Here is a 13723-nt window from a genome sequence, read left to right as displayed (position 1 = left end):
ATATTTTAAGTGATTTTTTTACTTTTTAAATGCACCAAAACTAAATGCATTTGTGATATTTTTTATAAAAAAAATTAATAAATACATAAGAACAAGAAAGCGTATTTTGTTTTTATAAATATTTTTAAGTATGTTTAGATTATGTGTCTAAAAAGTTTTAAAAAAAATTGCAAAATTGCATACATAATTTTAAAAAATTCAATAAAAACAAATAAAATAAATAAATAACTCAATTTTTAGAAAATCAATCTAAACCATTATTTTGTCCAATGATGATATAATTATCTTTAAATTTTTTTCTTATAAAATTTATTTCAAACATGAAACCAACTACAAACATTCAACCACCTTGTACTACAGTCTTGTATTTTGATCCTTTGCGGTTCATCAATAAATTAAATTTTTTTTTTATTGATTAAAAAAAAAGGAATGGAAAGTAAAAGCTTATAACTAGTACTATATAAATGTAAAAAGCTTTTACATTGAAAAAAAGGAAAAGAAAAAAGCATTGTATATTTGAGTTTAATTAATGAATATGTAATTACACCATCTTGATAAAAGAGTACTTCCCTTAATGTGAGCCAAGCCAATATACCGATTATTGATCTAGATTAAAGAAAAGAAAAACCGAATTGGTTGTTGCTCGATCCAGTTCCTCCATCAGTAGTTGGAACAATTCCCACTTGCAAGCATGTCAAATACTCTCCATCCAAGTTCATATCCCTCAGATCACTCAGTTTTGATATCTTCACCTCACAGCGTTCTTCACTATTACCCTCACTTTTCTTGTGATTCACATCCATGTCTTCTTTTCCCCGAGGAGGCAGATAGATCCTCATTACGACTCCAAAATTTGATGGGTTATCGCGGTTGATTCGAGCTTCATCATTACCATCAAGACTCGCGGGGAGGTTGAGATCGAGCGGTTGAGACTTTTCGAACATGGGTTTTTAAATAGTTGATGATTATCTTATTGGAACTCATGAAACTTTGGTATTATTGTTGAGTATGTATTATCTAGCATGTTAGAGGTAAGCCAATGACACCTTTTATGGCCACCCAAGGCTTGCCCTGGTGAGAACACCCGGTGACAAATTGAGCATGTTAGAATTAATATATAGAGAAAGAGAGAGAATAAATTATGTATTGATAGATATTGAATCTGTATTACACAAGGAGAAGCTCACTCTCTTTTATAGAGAGGAGAGTGTTGTACATAGGATGCCAAATGCACCGAAAGCAGAAACAATAAACATTACAATAAACATTTTACTTTACATGTATATAATATATGCTAATGTATGACAGCTATATATGACACTAACATTATAATACACTAACAGCCCCCCTCAAACTTAAGGAGGAGAGACACAAACCAACTTGAGTTTGGAGAGAGCAACAAAACGTGAAAATAAAATAAAAATAGGATAGGAGACACTGTCTGGTCGTGTCAGACCATTGTAGGAGCTAACCGGAATCAATGTCGAGACAGTTTACGGGGTCATGCCGGACTGATGTAGCAGACACTGTGTGGTCGTGTCAGACCGTTGGAGAAGCTAACCGGAATCAATGTCGGGACAGTTTACGAGGTCATGCCGGACCGATGTAGCAGATACTATGTGGTCGTGTCAGACCGTTGGAGAAGCTAACTGGAATCAATGTCGGGACAGTTTACGGGGTCATGCTGGACCGATGTAGCAGACTTTGGTGGTGCACCAAGGGGGCGACTTAGGGAGTGCGCCATGGGGTGGCTTGGGTGGTTCCCATAGTGTATAACCATGCTCACCAGCTTGGGTGGTTTGCATGATGTGTAACCATGCTCACCATGATATATGTATAATACCCCCTCTCAAACTCAAATAGGTTTGAAAATATAAACCTATTGGAGGTTGAAACAAAGGGATTGATAAAGTGGAGCGGAACGGCTCAACACAGAGTGGATTTTTTTTTTTTTTTTTTTTGGGCAGAAGAAAAAAATAATAATAAGATAATGAAAAAGGGATGATACTTACCAACTGAGTTGTATAATAATGAAAGATTGATGGAAAAAGAAAGATAGAAAAAATAAAATAAAATAAAATGAAGGTAGTGGGAACACGAATCTGGAAAGGCTCACCAACTGAGTGTTAAAATAATGAAATCTCGAGAGAGAAAAGGGAGGATGGGTTCTGAGTTTTTTTTAATGGAAAAAAGAAGATAAAATAAAATAAATAAAGTTGGGTTTTTGTCAAAATAAAGATGTGGATGATGGGTTGAAAAGTGGACTGGTTTTGGTGTTGTTTTTGTTTTGGTTCTGTTTTAAGTATGTGTGATAAAATAAAATAAAATAAAATAAAATAAAAAGAAAGTTGGGTGGTGGAAAATTACTGTTAGAGAGAAAGAAGGCATGGGTTGTTGTCTATTGTGGAGGCACTTTGTCCAGTGGAGTGGCGCTTCGCCGGCGTGTATGCAACTTCTGCCAATGGTGGTCAATCTCAGACCGCGGTAGTCGCGAATAATGGCAGATGGGAAAACCCTCCTCCCTTCTCTTAGTGATGGCCGGAGCTAATGTGTTTGTGGGTGGCGCGTTTGCGAAAAGTGAACTAGTAGTCGTGGACCTCTTTGAGGGTGACGATGAGGAGTCGGAGAGTTAGCAAGCTCTGTAGACATCAAAGTAGGCGCCGGAGCCGACTCGATAGAGGATCTCGTACTTGGAGGTGATCTCGCAGTGGGTGTAAATGCTCCAGCTCTTTGCCGATGGTGGCGGCGGCGACAGTGCGTCTATGGTGACTGAGAGCGATTCTGATGGTGGGTCCCCCTATTTCTGGTGCGTTCTGTTCAGCAGTGGCAAGCCCAACAGTAGCTTTGTTTTGGAGGGAGGTGTAGCAAAGGTATCTAGGCCTAGATGCTTTAGTGGTGCCAATGACGATTGTAGTGGTAGTTGATGATGATGGCTCTAGAGGACTGTCCGTTACTGCCATAGTTGAGACTACTTCCAGTTCTTCAAAATAACTTCTTGTACCAGATGAATATTGGTATAAAAGATACCGGTTGTTCGGGCGATGATGGTGGCCCAATCGGAGGCGGAGTGGATCTTTTGGGTTGATTCGGATGCTGTGTTTACTGATATGGGTTTGTCCGGCGGGCGGCCAAGGCGAGATTGCTGCCTGCCGGTGAAGCAAAATTATTAGGTTCTTAACCTAGCTCTGATACCATATTAGAATTAATATATAGAGAAAGAGAGAATAAATTATGTATTGATAGATATTGAATCTGTATTACACAAGGAGAAGCTCACTCTCTTTTATAGAGAGGAGAGTGTTGTACATAGGATGCCAAATACATCGAAAGCAGAAACAATAAACATTACAATAAACATTTTACTTTACATGTATATAATATATGCTAATGTATGGTAGCTATATATGACATTAACATTATAATACACTAACAGAGCATTCATGCACTTTGGACTTCCTTGAAGTCTCCAATGATGTTTGATTGAGATTATGAATCAATGGGAGAGAGATTGGCTTGAACGAGGACATCTTTCTCGACATCAATATCTTCATTATTATCATCTGTATTGTCGAATCTTGAAGCAAAACAACCTTTGACCTTCTTGTGACTACCTCTATGCCCTCACAATGCTTGGTGTGATTTAAAAACCTTTTTACAAGCCTTGCATTGAAACATTCCTTTCACCACCACTTCTTTACCCTTGTCTTCCTCTTCATCCTCATTTTTTCTATTCGATAACATCACCAAACACTTGGTTAGGTCTTCTTCTTCATCCATTGAATCGAAAATTTTATCATACTTTCCCATTATCGTGGAAGGCCTGAACGATCCAACCCTAGTTGGTGACAACAATGGCATGGGAGAGACAGTCCCATCTATCGAATATTTCCCATGTTCGATAAGAGAGTTCAATGTTAGGAAACTTTTTTTACCACATTCTTCACGTGCACGGTAGGTCATGAACCGGTTTGTGGTGGTGGTTCAGAGAAGGTAGGTGCGCTTGGTGTAGTTGTTACTACTTTCGACCTTGTTTTGGAACTCGCTCATGGAAAGTCCTCCATTGTTGCAAGCATTATTGAGATCTTCAATCCCATAGGCTTTCATGTGCCCACCTAGAGCTCCACCACAAGAAAAACCCTTGTTGCAAACTTTGCATAAATGCTTGATTCTTGGTGGTTGATCAGTAACCTTTCAAATTTTTGAATGCATGGACCTTACATCCAACACTGGCTTCCTCGGTAGAGAGCAATTTGGGTGATCTTCAACTGTATGGATCTGCAGGATCCATCATGAATAGGAAATTGCAGTCCCTGAAGTTAGCCCTAAAAAAATGGAATCAAGAGACTTATGGAAATGTTGCAAAAAAATTAGAAGCCTCTGAAACTGCACTGCATGATCTTGATCTAAAAGCTGAAACTAGACCTCTGGATGTAGATGAATTGATGTTGCAAAGAGAGAAAAGGAATGAAATGTGGTCACTAAGCAGGAAGATGGAATGGGAGTGGCTCCAAAAATCTAGATTGAACTGGAATCTGAAAAGGGATAGGAACACCAGGTTTTTCCATGTCATGGCCACTAGTAAACAACCAGGAACACTATTAACTCCATCACAGTTGAGGGTATGAATCTTGAGGACCCAACTTCTATCAAGAATGAGGTTTGGTTTCACTTTGCAAACCTGTTCAAAGATGATTGGAAAATGAAGCCAACTCTGAAAGGTGAATTCAAAAGTATCAAGCTTAGTACCCACTTTCATGTTCTTGAAGCAGACTTTGCTGAAGAAAAAATTTGGGCAGCAGTAAATGATTGTAATGGGAACAAAGCCCCAGGACCAGATGGCTTTAATTTGTTATTTTTTCAGAAATTTTGGAAGGTGCTTAAAGGTGAAGTCCTCAAATTTATGCAAGAGTTTCATGCCAGTGGCAGCTTAATCCCAGGTTTGAATAGCTCATTCATTACTCTTGTCCCTAAGACGGAGAAAGCTCTATCACTAAATGAATTCAGACCTATTAGTCTAATTTGGTCCGTCTACAAAATTCTATCTAAAGTCCTAACAAATAAATTGAAGTTAGTTATGCCTTCGATAATTGGTGATTCACAATCTGCCTTTCTGGGAGGTAGAAACATCTTGGATGGAGTCCTGATTGCAAATGAAGTTGTGGATAGCTGGGTCAAATCCAAGAAAGCCGGATTGCTCTTTAAAATAAATTTCGAGAAGGCTTTCGACTTCATCAACTGGAATTTCCCCTTTTCAATGTTAACAAATTTTGGTCTGGGCGAAAAGTGGATCTCTTGGATACAGGAGTGTGTCTCTACTGCTAGAATTTCTATCCTTGTCAATGGATCTCCAACAAAAGAATTTAATCCCCAAAAAGGGCTCAAGCAAGGTGACCCCTTATCACCATTCTTATTCAATTTGGTTGTTGAGGCATTAAATACTCTCCTTCAGAGAGCTATGGACCTAATATTGATTAAAGGTGTATCTATTGGGGCCAATGATGAGGTGCATTTGTTCACCTTCAATTTGCAGATGATTTCCTCTTTTTCTGTGACGCTGAGTTATCAGAGGTGCTAAATCTGAAAAGAATTCTTAGATGCTTTGAAGTGGCTTCTGGGCTTAAAATCAACTACCACAAAAGTGTGCTTTGTGGGATTGGCATCTCCGGATCTGCCCTTCCTGAGTTCGCTGCCCTCTTGAACTGCAAGACCCAAAATTTACCAATCAAGTATTTAGGTCTGCCCTTGGGTGCAAACCCTAAAAGAAAGAAAACTTGGAAACCTGTAGTTGATAAGGTAAAACTAAGGCTAGCCGGGTGGAAAAGGAAGCTACTATCTTTTGTAGGTAGATTAACCTTGGTGAAAGCAGTGTTATCAAGTATACTTGTATACTACTTATTATTATTTAAGCTTCCTGAGGGGATTACCAAGGAGCTAGACAAAATTCAAGCCTCATTCTTATGGGGTGGGCCAGATCTGAAGCGTAAAATTCATTTAGTGAAATGGTCAGAGGTTACTAAGAGCATAAAGCAAGGTGGTCTGGGTGTTAGAAGAATCAGAGATGTGAATCTGTGTCTACTCCTAAAATGGTGGTGGAGATTTGCTACTGAACCAGAGTCCCTTTGGTATAGGGTATTATGCAGCAAATATCGGTTCCTTGGTGGAAAATGGGTTCCAAACCCAAGTTTAAACACATCATCCTCTTATATTTGAAATGGCATAGTGGCAGTAGGTGAGCAAAATCAGTCTCTATCACTATACTTTGCTAGCAACCTCCAATTAAAGGTGGGCAATGCCTGTTGTATAAGGTTCTAGTTTGACTCCTAGTGTGGAAATGTTTGCCTGAAAGAGGAGTTCCCTAGGCTCTTCAGTATATCTTCATAAAAGGAAGGTCTGCTAAAGGAATTTGTGAAAGTATCTGGCACAACTAAGAACTGGTTATTCACATTTAGGAGGCCTCTATTTATTTGGAAAAAGAATGAACTGCTCAGACTTTATGGCATTGTAGGTTCAGTGCCCTTCTTTCAGTTGGAATCCCAGGATAGTGCAATATGAAGAGCAGCCAAGCCTGGGTAATCTTTTGTGTCCAACCTTTACAATCACACCTGCAGTGTCTATAGAGGTTCTAGTTGTTTCTGTCGTCTGGCGTGGATTAAGTATCTTCCTCCTGAGGTGCAATTCTTCGGTTGGCTCGCTTGGAAGCACAAGATCAAAACCTCTGTATTCTTGCAGCGGATTGGAGTTTTGGATAGTTCTGCTTCTACACTTTGTGTTTTTTGTAAATCTCATCAGGAATCTATCGAGCATGTTCTCATCCTCTGTCCATCTGTTCGGAAAGTCTAGTCTAGTCTGCTACAATGGTGGGGTGTTTCTTGGGCTGTTCCTGATTCTGTCCATGGTCTGCTGCTCTGGTGGTCAAGGTACTTTTGTAGGAAAGTTGAACAGCGGATTTGGCGTGCAATACCCCTGGTAACACTCCGGTTGATCTGGAAACACAGAAATGATTGTTGCTTCAATGCATCTCCCCCTAATTTGCAGGACCTGCAAGAACTGATTCTCATTCGGCTGGCTTTCTGGCTTAAGGCTGCTTCTAAGGAGCTCCATTTTTTGATTTCAGATTTTCTCTACAACATTTCAGGGGTGAGACGTGGTCTGTTGCAGTCTTAACTGTCAATTCTGTGCTACTTACATCTCAGGGTGAGGGTTGGTTCGTGAAGACTGCAGTTTGATCCAGTTGGTGCTTTGTTCCTGTGTGGTGCTCTGTTCCAATTGGTGCTACTGTTGTTTCATCTTCCTTCTTCTCTTTATTTGCTCTTTTGTTAGCTGTGTGATTGGCTTCTCGCCAATCTTGGTTTTTCTTTTTGCTCTACTGGTGTATTTCTGCAATGCCTCTGCTAAATTCATCAATATAGCTTCTCTTTGTTGTTCAAAAAAAAAAAAAAAGATTCAAGTATGCATTATGTTTTGGTTTTGGTTAAGGTTCTACTATGTGTGATTCTAGGCTGATGACAAAGGTTCAAGTATGCATTATGATTTGGTTTTGGTTTTGGAGCTGCTGCAGTGGTGTATGCTGTCTGATGGTAGATTGCTGGTGGACTGATAGTATGGGCTGCTGTTTGTGGCTGAATGAACCCACAGGCTTATCTGCTTTGTGGTATGGACTTTTGTGGTTGTCTCTGTCTTGTGCTATGGGTTGTGGTGTGGTTGAATCTGCTATGGACTCATAGACTTAGGATTATCATTGGCTCATCAGATGCTTGTAGGAATGGTGGATGAATCTGTCTAGTTTTAAGCTCCGAGGAAGCATACTTGGGTGTGGTTGTATCTATCTGGGTCTGCAGCTCTCTGGATTGTTGTCTTTGGTCTGGGATGCTTACTGGGCTGCTATGCTTAGGCTGTTTAGTTATGATCTCCGGTCTGGTGTTGCTGAGATGGCTGTGGGTGGGCTGGTTGATTTCTGGCTGCTGCTGTACTCTGAGGGTGTGTGGGTGACTGTCTGAATTGGTGGATGCTTGTCTGTTGGGTGTATTTCTACTAGTGTATGATGTGTTGTTGTTCTGTTATTGAACTGGTGTATGCTGGTGTGGAGTAGTTCTTAGGCTGCTGAAGGCTACCAAACCTGAGCTAGTTTAGGTTTGGTAAAGTTGATTCTGGTATTGGTTCTGAAGAAGCCAAAGGATTGAGTTGCTACTGAAGCATTGGTGCTTAGGCTGGTCTGCTGTGTTGAAGTAGTCATGGTGTTCTGTCTAAAGGTATTGAAGTAGTCTTGGTGTTCTGTCTTCTGCTCCAGCAGAGGAGTGTTTTGTTGCTTTATTGTTTTTGTTTTGCTTTGTTCCGCTCTGCATGTTGGTTTCTCACCAACTTAAAGCTTCAAGTGTGTGCTAGCAGATGATTTGGTGTGCATCTAGGTGCCAACCTAGTTGGGATCTAAATGTTTCACTATGATGCTTTTTGCACCCTCTTCTCTATTGATGTATGTTATCATACTCGTTATGTTTTTCCATCAACAAAGTTTCTTTTTTGCTGATCAAAAAAAAGGAGGAGGAGGAGGAGGAGGAGGGATGAGAGAGAGAGAGAGTGAGTGAAGAACAATAAGGGGTGTTGTAGTATGTTATGCTTTGCATGGGTCCATTTATATATAGTGCATGTTGCAGCACCTTTTTTACTTTGTGTTGTACAAGGTAAGGAAGTCCTAGTTTTTAGTTGGAGTTTTTGTTGATTGTGGATGGGGGTAGAGAGAGAGGGGAGTTGGTTAGAGTTGTGATTGAGAGAGAGTGAATGACATGTGGAAGGTGTGTTGTTTAATGGTGAAGAGACTATTTTTATTGCATGTGATTAGTGTGACCGACACTCGACTTAATGCAGAATTGTAAATGAGTTAAGTTGAATTTTATGAATTTAGGCTAAGCTATAAGATATATAAGTTTGACTAGCTAACAATAAGTTTAAGCTTGGAATTGACTCATTAAGTATTGAAAAACTCAAGTTTTAAAAGAAAAATAAAACTTAAATTAATACTAATATGAATAAAAATAATTATGAACAATATATATTGCTTATATTACTATCGAATTTTATAAATCAAATATATAAATTTTCACAACCAAATATAAATCGGGATAAAATAAACTAATGAAGATATATTTAGCATTTTTACCGTAATTAAGTATTTATTTATATAGTTGTGTTCACAACCCTAGTTGAGTTGGGTTTGGGTCTACTCAAACTCCATTGAAATAGTAAACAAGTCTACAAATTTTGCTCAAACTATTGTTCATTTAACAAATGAGTTGAACTTAAAATCAATCTCAAATTGTTCATGAACAAATTGATTTATTTACTACTTTACCCCAACCATACGAAGGTTAGATTTTGTACTTGTTCAACATTATTGGGTCCGGATTGATTTTTTATTTTTATTTTTTTCTGGTTTTCTCCAGCCTACCCAAAAGGAATGATACTATCAAACCTATTAACGATCCAATCCCAAGGGATTGGTTTAATAGGTGCAACTTGAGACTTGAGGATGTGCTTCATCTAAGTCTTAAGTTCAACTCCCACTAGGTATTATAAACTCTTTGGGATTACGTCAGCTGGCTCTACCCGAGATTTGTTTGATCCACATGTAAGGGGCACTTTGCATGAGTCCTGAAATTGGTCAAGATACACATAAATCAGCCTAGACACCGATCACTAAAAAAACCTATTAACAACCCTTCATTTCCAAGCCTAGAATATGCAATTTCCTCTCTTTTCTTTTAGCCTTTCCATGGGTTTTATTTATTTAAAAATAAAATAAAATCCCACTTATATTTATTTTTTATGTTAAATCAAATCAAAATTAATACTTGATTTCCTCCTTTCTTTTACGTTTTCCATGGGTTTTATTAATTTAAAAGAAAAAGAAAAAATACCCCACTTAAATTTATTTTTTACGTTAAATCAAATCAAAATTAATGCTTGATTTTGATTAGGAAAGCTTTTGTCACATGTATGCTTGGTATTATTTAAGAGGAATATATTTCTTGTCCTTATTATAAGATGTAAAGAGAGTTGTAGTCCCCACTAGTGTCAAACCCTTTCAAAGTCAGTTCTTTTAACTTCCACTAGAAATTAAAAGTGTAAATTACACTCAACTCCCTAATATTTAGAAAATATAAAGTTAATATCACACTTTTAATATAATTATATTGATTTTTTTTAATTTTAATTTACATAATAATTAAATCATTTTCATTAATAATTTATTAATCATATAAATAAAAAATAATATTGTCATTTCTTATCTATTAAAGTATTTATTTCAATGTTTATGCATCATCTGCTTTAGTTTTAATTGATTTAGTTTTATTAAAAGGAAGATTAGTGCAATTATGTTAAAAGTCTTAGACTAACTATGTTTTTCTTAAAACTTGGGAGAGGTGAGTGTAATTTACCCAAATTTGGAAAAAAAAAAAAAAACATTCTCCTTGACAATCACTTACATAGTGAAATTAACTTAGATTAAAATAATGCTAGAATAATTAAACTTTTAAACCAAATTTACTTATTATATGACATGACATCTTAAATATCATTTATATTTCATTAATAAAAGTTAATATAAGTAGTATTAATTAGTATCAATTAATATAAAAATTGATTCATTTGCTAAAAATGAAATGGAAGTATTATTGTCACAATTATTTTCCATTATAAATTAATTAGTATCAATTAATTGCTTAATTAGTATCAATTAATATTAAAATTATTAATTAATATTAATTAATGGCTTAATTTGTCTCAATTAATATTAAAATTATTAATTAGTATAAATTAATATTGATATTTAATTTTTATTAGTATCAATTAATATTAATAATCAACAATTGTTATTAATTAGTATCAATTAATAATTAATTCATTACAAAAGTATACAATATTAATTTATTAATAATTAATACCAATTAATATTGATTTTTTTCTTTTTCTTCAGAAATATACAAATTTTTATTTTTTAATTAATATAAAAATATAAAATATGAATTTATTAATAATTAATACCAATTAATATTTATTTTTCAATTAATATTGATTTTTTTTCTTTTTCTTCAGAAATATACAATTTTTTATTTTTTAATTAATATTAATATTTGGGTATTGACGAGGGCATTTAAGTAATTTTAGCTCCTCACACCAGCTACGCGCTTAAGTTAAAAATTTAAGCACTCCCTTACCAGCTTTTAAGATAAGCTGAGAAATAGTTTGATTTAAACTATAAACTGGTTAACTTGAACTACACCAAACACAATATTTTAGCTTAAATTAAGCTAAAAACTGAAACAAGCAGCTTATAAACTCTACCAAACAGGCCGATAGTCCTCAATAGACCTTGGGCGTTTCTACAGCATGAGAAAGCTTAACTCTCTTGTTTGGGCACAAATGTTTGTCGGACAATCTTCACTGTATTTAAAAAGATTTAATTCTGTTGTGTACAAAACAACAACAAGAATAAAAGAAATAGAGAAAAGGAGAGAATATGTTTGATTACAAAAATCAAACTTGAAATAAAAATATATAAATAAAAAACAGATTTTATTTTGTTACAAAAACAAAATTAAAATCTGAATAAATAAACAAATAAAAACAACACTGAAAGTAAATTAAATAACTTACTTGATTTAATTTCTTCGAATTATTTTTCTGATCAAGTCTAGTGTTTGACACTGTGTCCTTAAGACAGATTCGTCCTCTCCACGGTGTTTTCAGAATTTGGACGTCTATCTCCCAGGATGAAATGATCTACTACAAACAATAGCAGCACTACTAATTGTTTGCCTTACGAACACACTAAGTGTTTACACTCTTTCTTTTGGAAATAAAATGCAGCAAGATGAAGAATAGAATTAATAGAGGTGAAATACGAAATTTCTGAATGCAAAATATCAAATGAGGATAGTCCTATTTATAGATGTGAAGGTGGCTCTTGGATTTGAATTAAACAGGTATGTAGCTCTTGGTTTTGAATTGAACAGGTATCATACCTGTTGGGTTTTGAATTCAAACAGATTTGAATCAATTCAAACAGATAGTAAAACGAGAAGGGCCCTGTTTGGATGAACAAAAAATCCAAACCAATTTAATTTGAATTATGGATTTTATTTTAATAAAAAATAAAATTAAATTCAAATGTTTTTGGCCCAAAAAGATTAGAAGCCCAACCTAACCACACACCACGCACCCGCGTCCAAGCCTAGGCCCAGCCCAGCTTGCCCGACCGATCGGCGCCGTGTGTGGTGATTTTTGGGTCCAATGGGTCTAGCCCATTTTGCCCATAACCTCTCCCTCTAAAACACTTGGGTACCCCTTGGGGCACACCCCAAGTATCTCACCCTAAGCCTTATAAACCCTTTCAAAACTTCCCACCAAATCAATGTGGGACAAGCCAATTTACAACCTTAAGGAATTTCCACCAAAACTCCATTTCCATGGAGCACACTTTGGCTTCAATTTCCCATTCACTCGGTAATGGTTTTGAGCAACCAAATATACCACGTGAATCACAACGCGGCATAGAACGCGTTACCACTTTGACCCGAGTAAATCGACACTCGGGGCCCACCTAAAAAATAGACCGAACTTTGAGGAAAAATTAACCATTTCCAACAATGTTCTTCCTTGATCTTTCTTTGTAAATATATTTGATCTCAAGATATCCTAGGAGCTGAATTCCATTTCTTGTACAAGAACTCATGATTCAGGTTTGATGAGTTTTTATTATTATTATAATGTTAGCTTTCAAAGGTAGCTGTGAGAATATCTTTATCATGCATTTTAATTCAACCTTTCCTTTTTTGATCTCCAATAACATACTAGTAATCTCAATATCAGTCAAATTTAAATCATACCCATTGAATTTTTTTTTTTTCTCACATCACAAATGCTACTGAACTATTTTTCTGTGTTTGAAGTTGTTCCGCAAGTGAGATTGCATTTTATATGTTTTCTATTGTGTATATTTTTATTTTCATCAGCAAAATAAAGGTTTATTGATGAAATTAAAGGAATTACAAGATTGTCAATAATACGTCAATAGATGAGCTAGAGGGCAACAAAGAGTCAAGTTTATTAATTGCTCCCAACTAGGTTGACACACGAGAGAAAGCCGAGCCTCTGTTTGTGTATATTGTGTGATTTTTTTTTTTTAATTTTTAATTTCCAATTTGAAAGGCATGGGGAAGTGGAAAGGGATGGGGTGTTTGTGTGGTTGTGTTTTTAATTTATTTTATTTTATTTCAGTTTTGACATGCAATGTTTGTTTAACTTTTGGGTATTGGATTCTCTTATTTTGAATGCATGGCGGCAATTCATCAATCCAATTTTATCATTTGTAAGCAAGTTTGAGTCCTCTCTTTTCACTCCGACAAAATAGAATTTGAAGCGCGGACAACATTCTGGTGAATTAATTCTTTATCATTTTGTAATGACTGTGGCTTGATGCAGTACATGTAAGCCATGTTTGTTTGGGTGGACATGAGCTTGGGATTTGATCAATAGTCCAATAAAATTATTAATCCGATATTTGGTTAAACAATTGAAGTAGGGACTAATTATTTTAAACTTGACTATTAGTTAAGATAGGATACATAATCCAACGGATTCGTAGTCCTAGGACTAGTAATCATGGGAATGCTAATCCAGTCCGCCCAAACAAACATGGCGGTATTCCATTATGTCTTTTTCGGAT

At 36.0% G+C, this 13723-nt stretch overlaps 1 pseudogene; it reads right to left on the bottom strand.

The window, feature by feature from the left end:
* Positions 1-437: 437 nt before the first annotated feature.
* Positions 438-4608, bottom strand: LOC114266875 (zinc finger protein ZAT3-like; annotated as a pseudogene).
* Positions 4609-13723: the final 9115 nt, after the last annotated feature.

The sequence above is a fragment of the Camellia sinensis genome, chromosome 13, assembly GCF_055761805.1.
Source record: "Camellia sinensis isolate YWXY chromosome 13, ASM5576180v1, whole genome shotgun sequence".
NCBI lineage: Eukaryota > Viridiplantae > Streptophyta > Magnoliopsida > Ericales > Theaceae > Camellia > Camellia sinensis.
The sequence above is the reverse complement of the archived record's forward strand: the minus strand, read 5'-3'. Positions and strand labels throughout refer to the sequence as shown.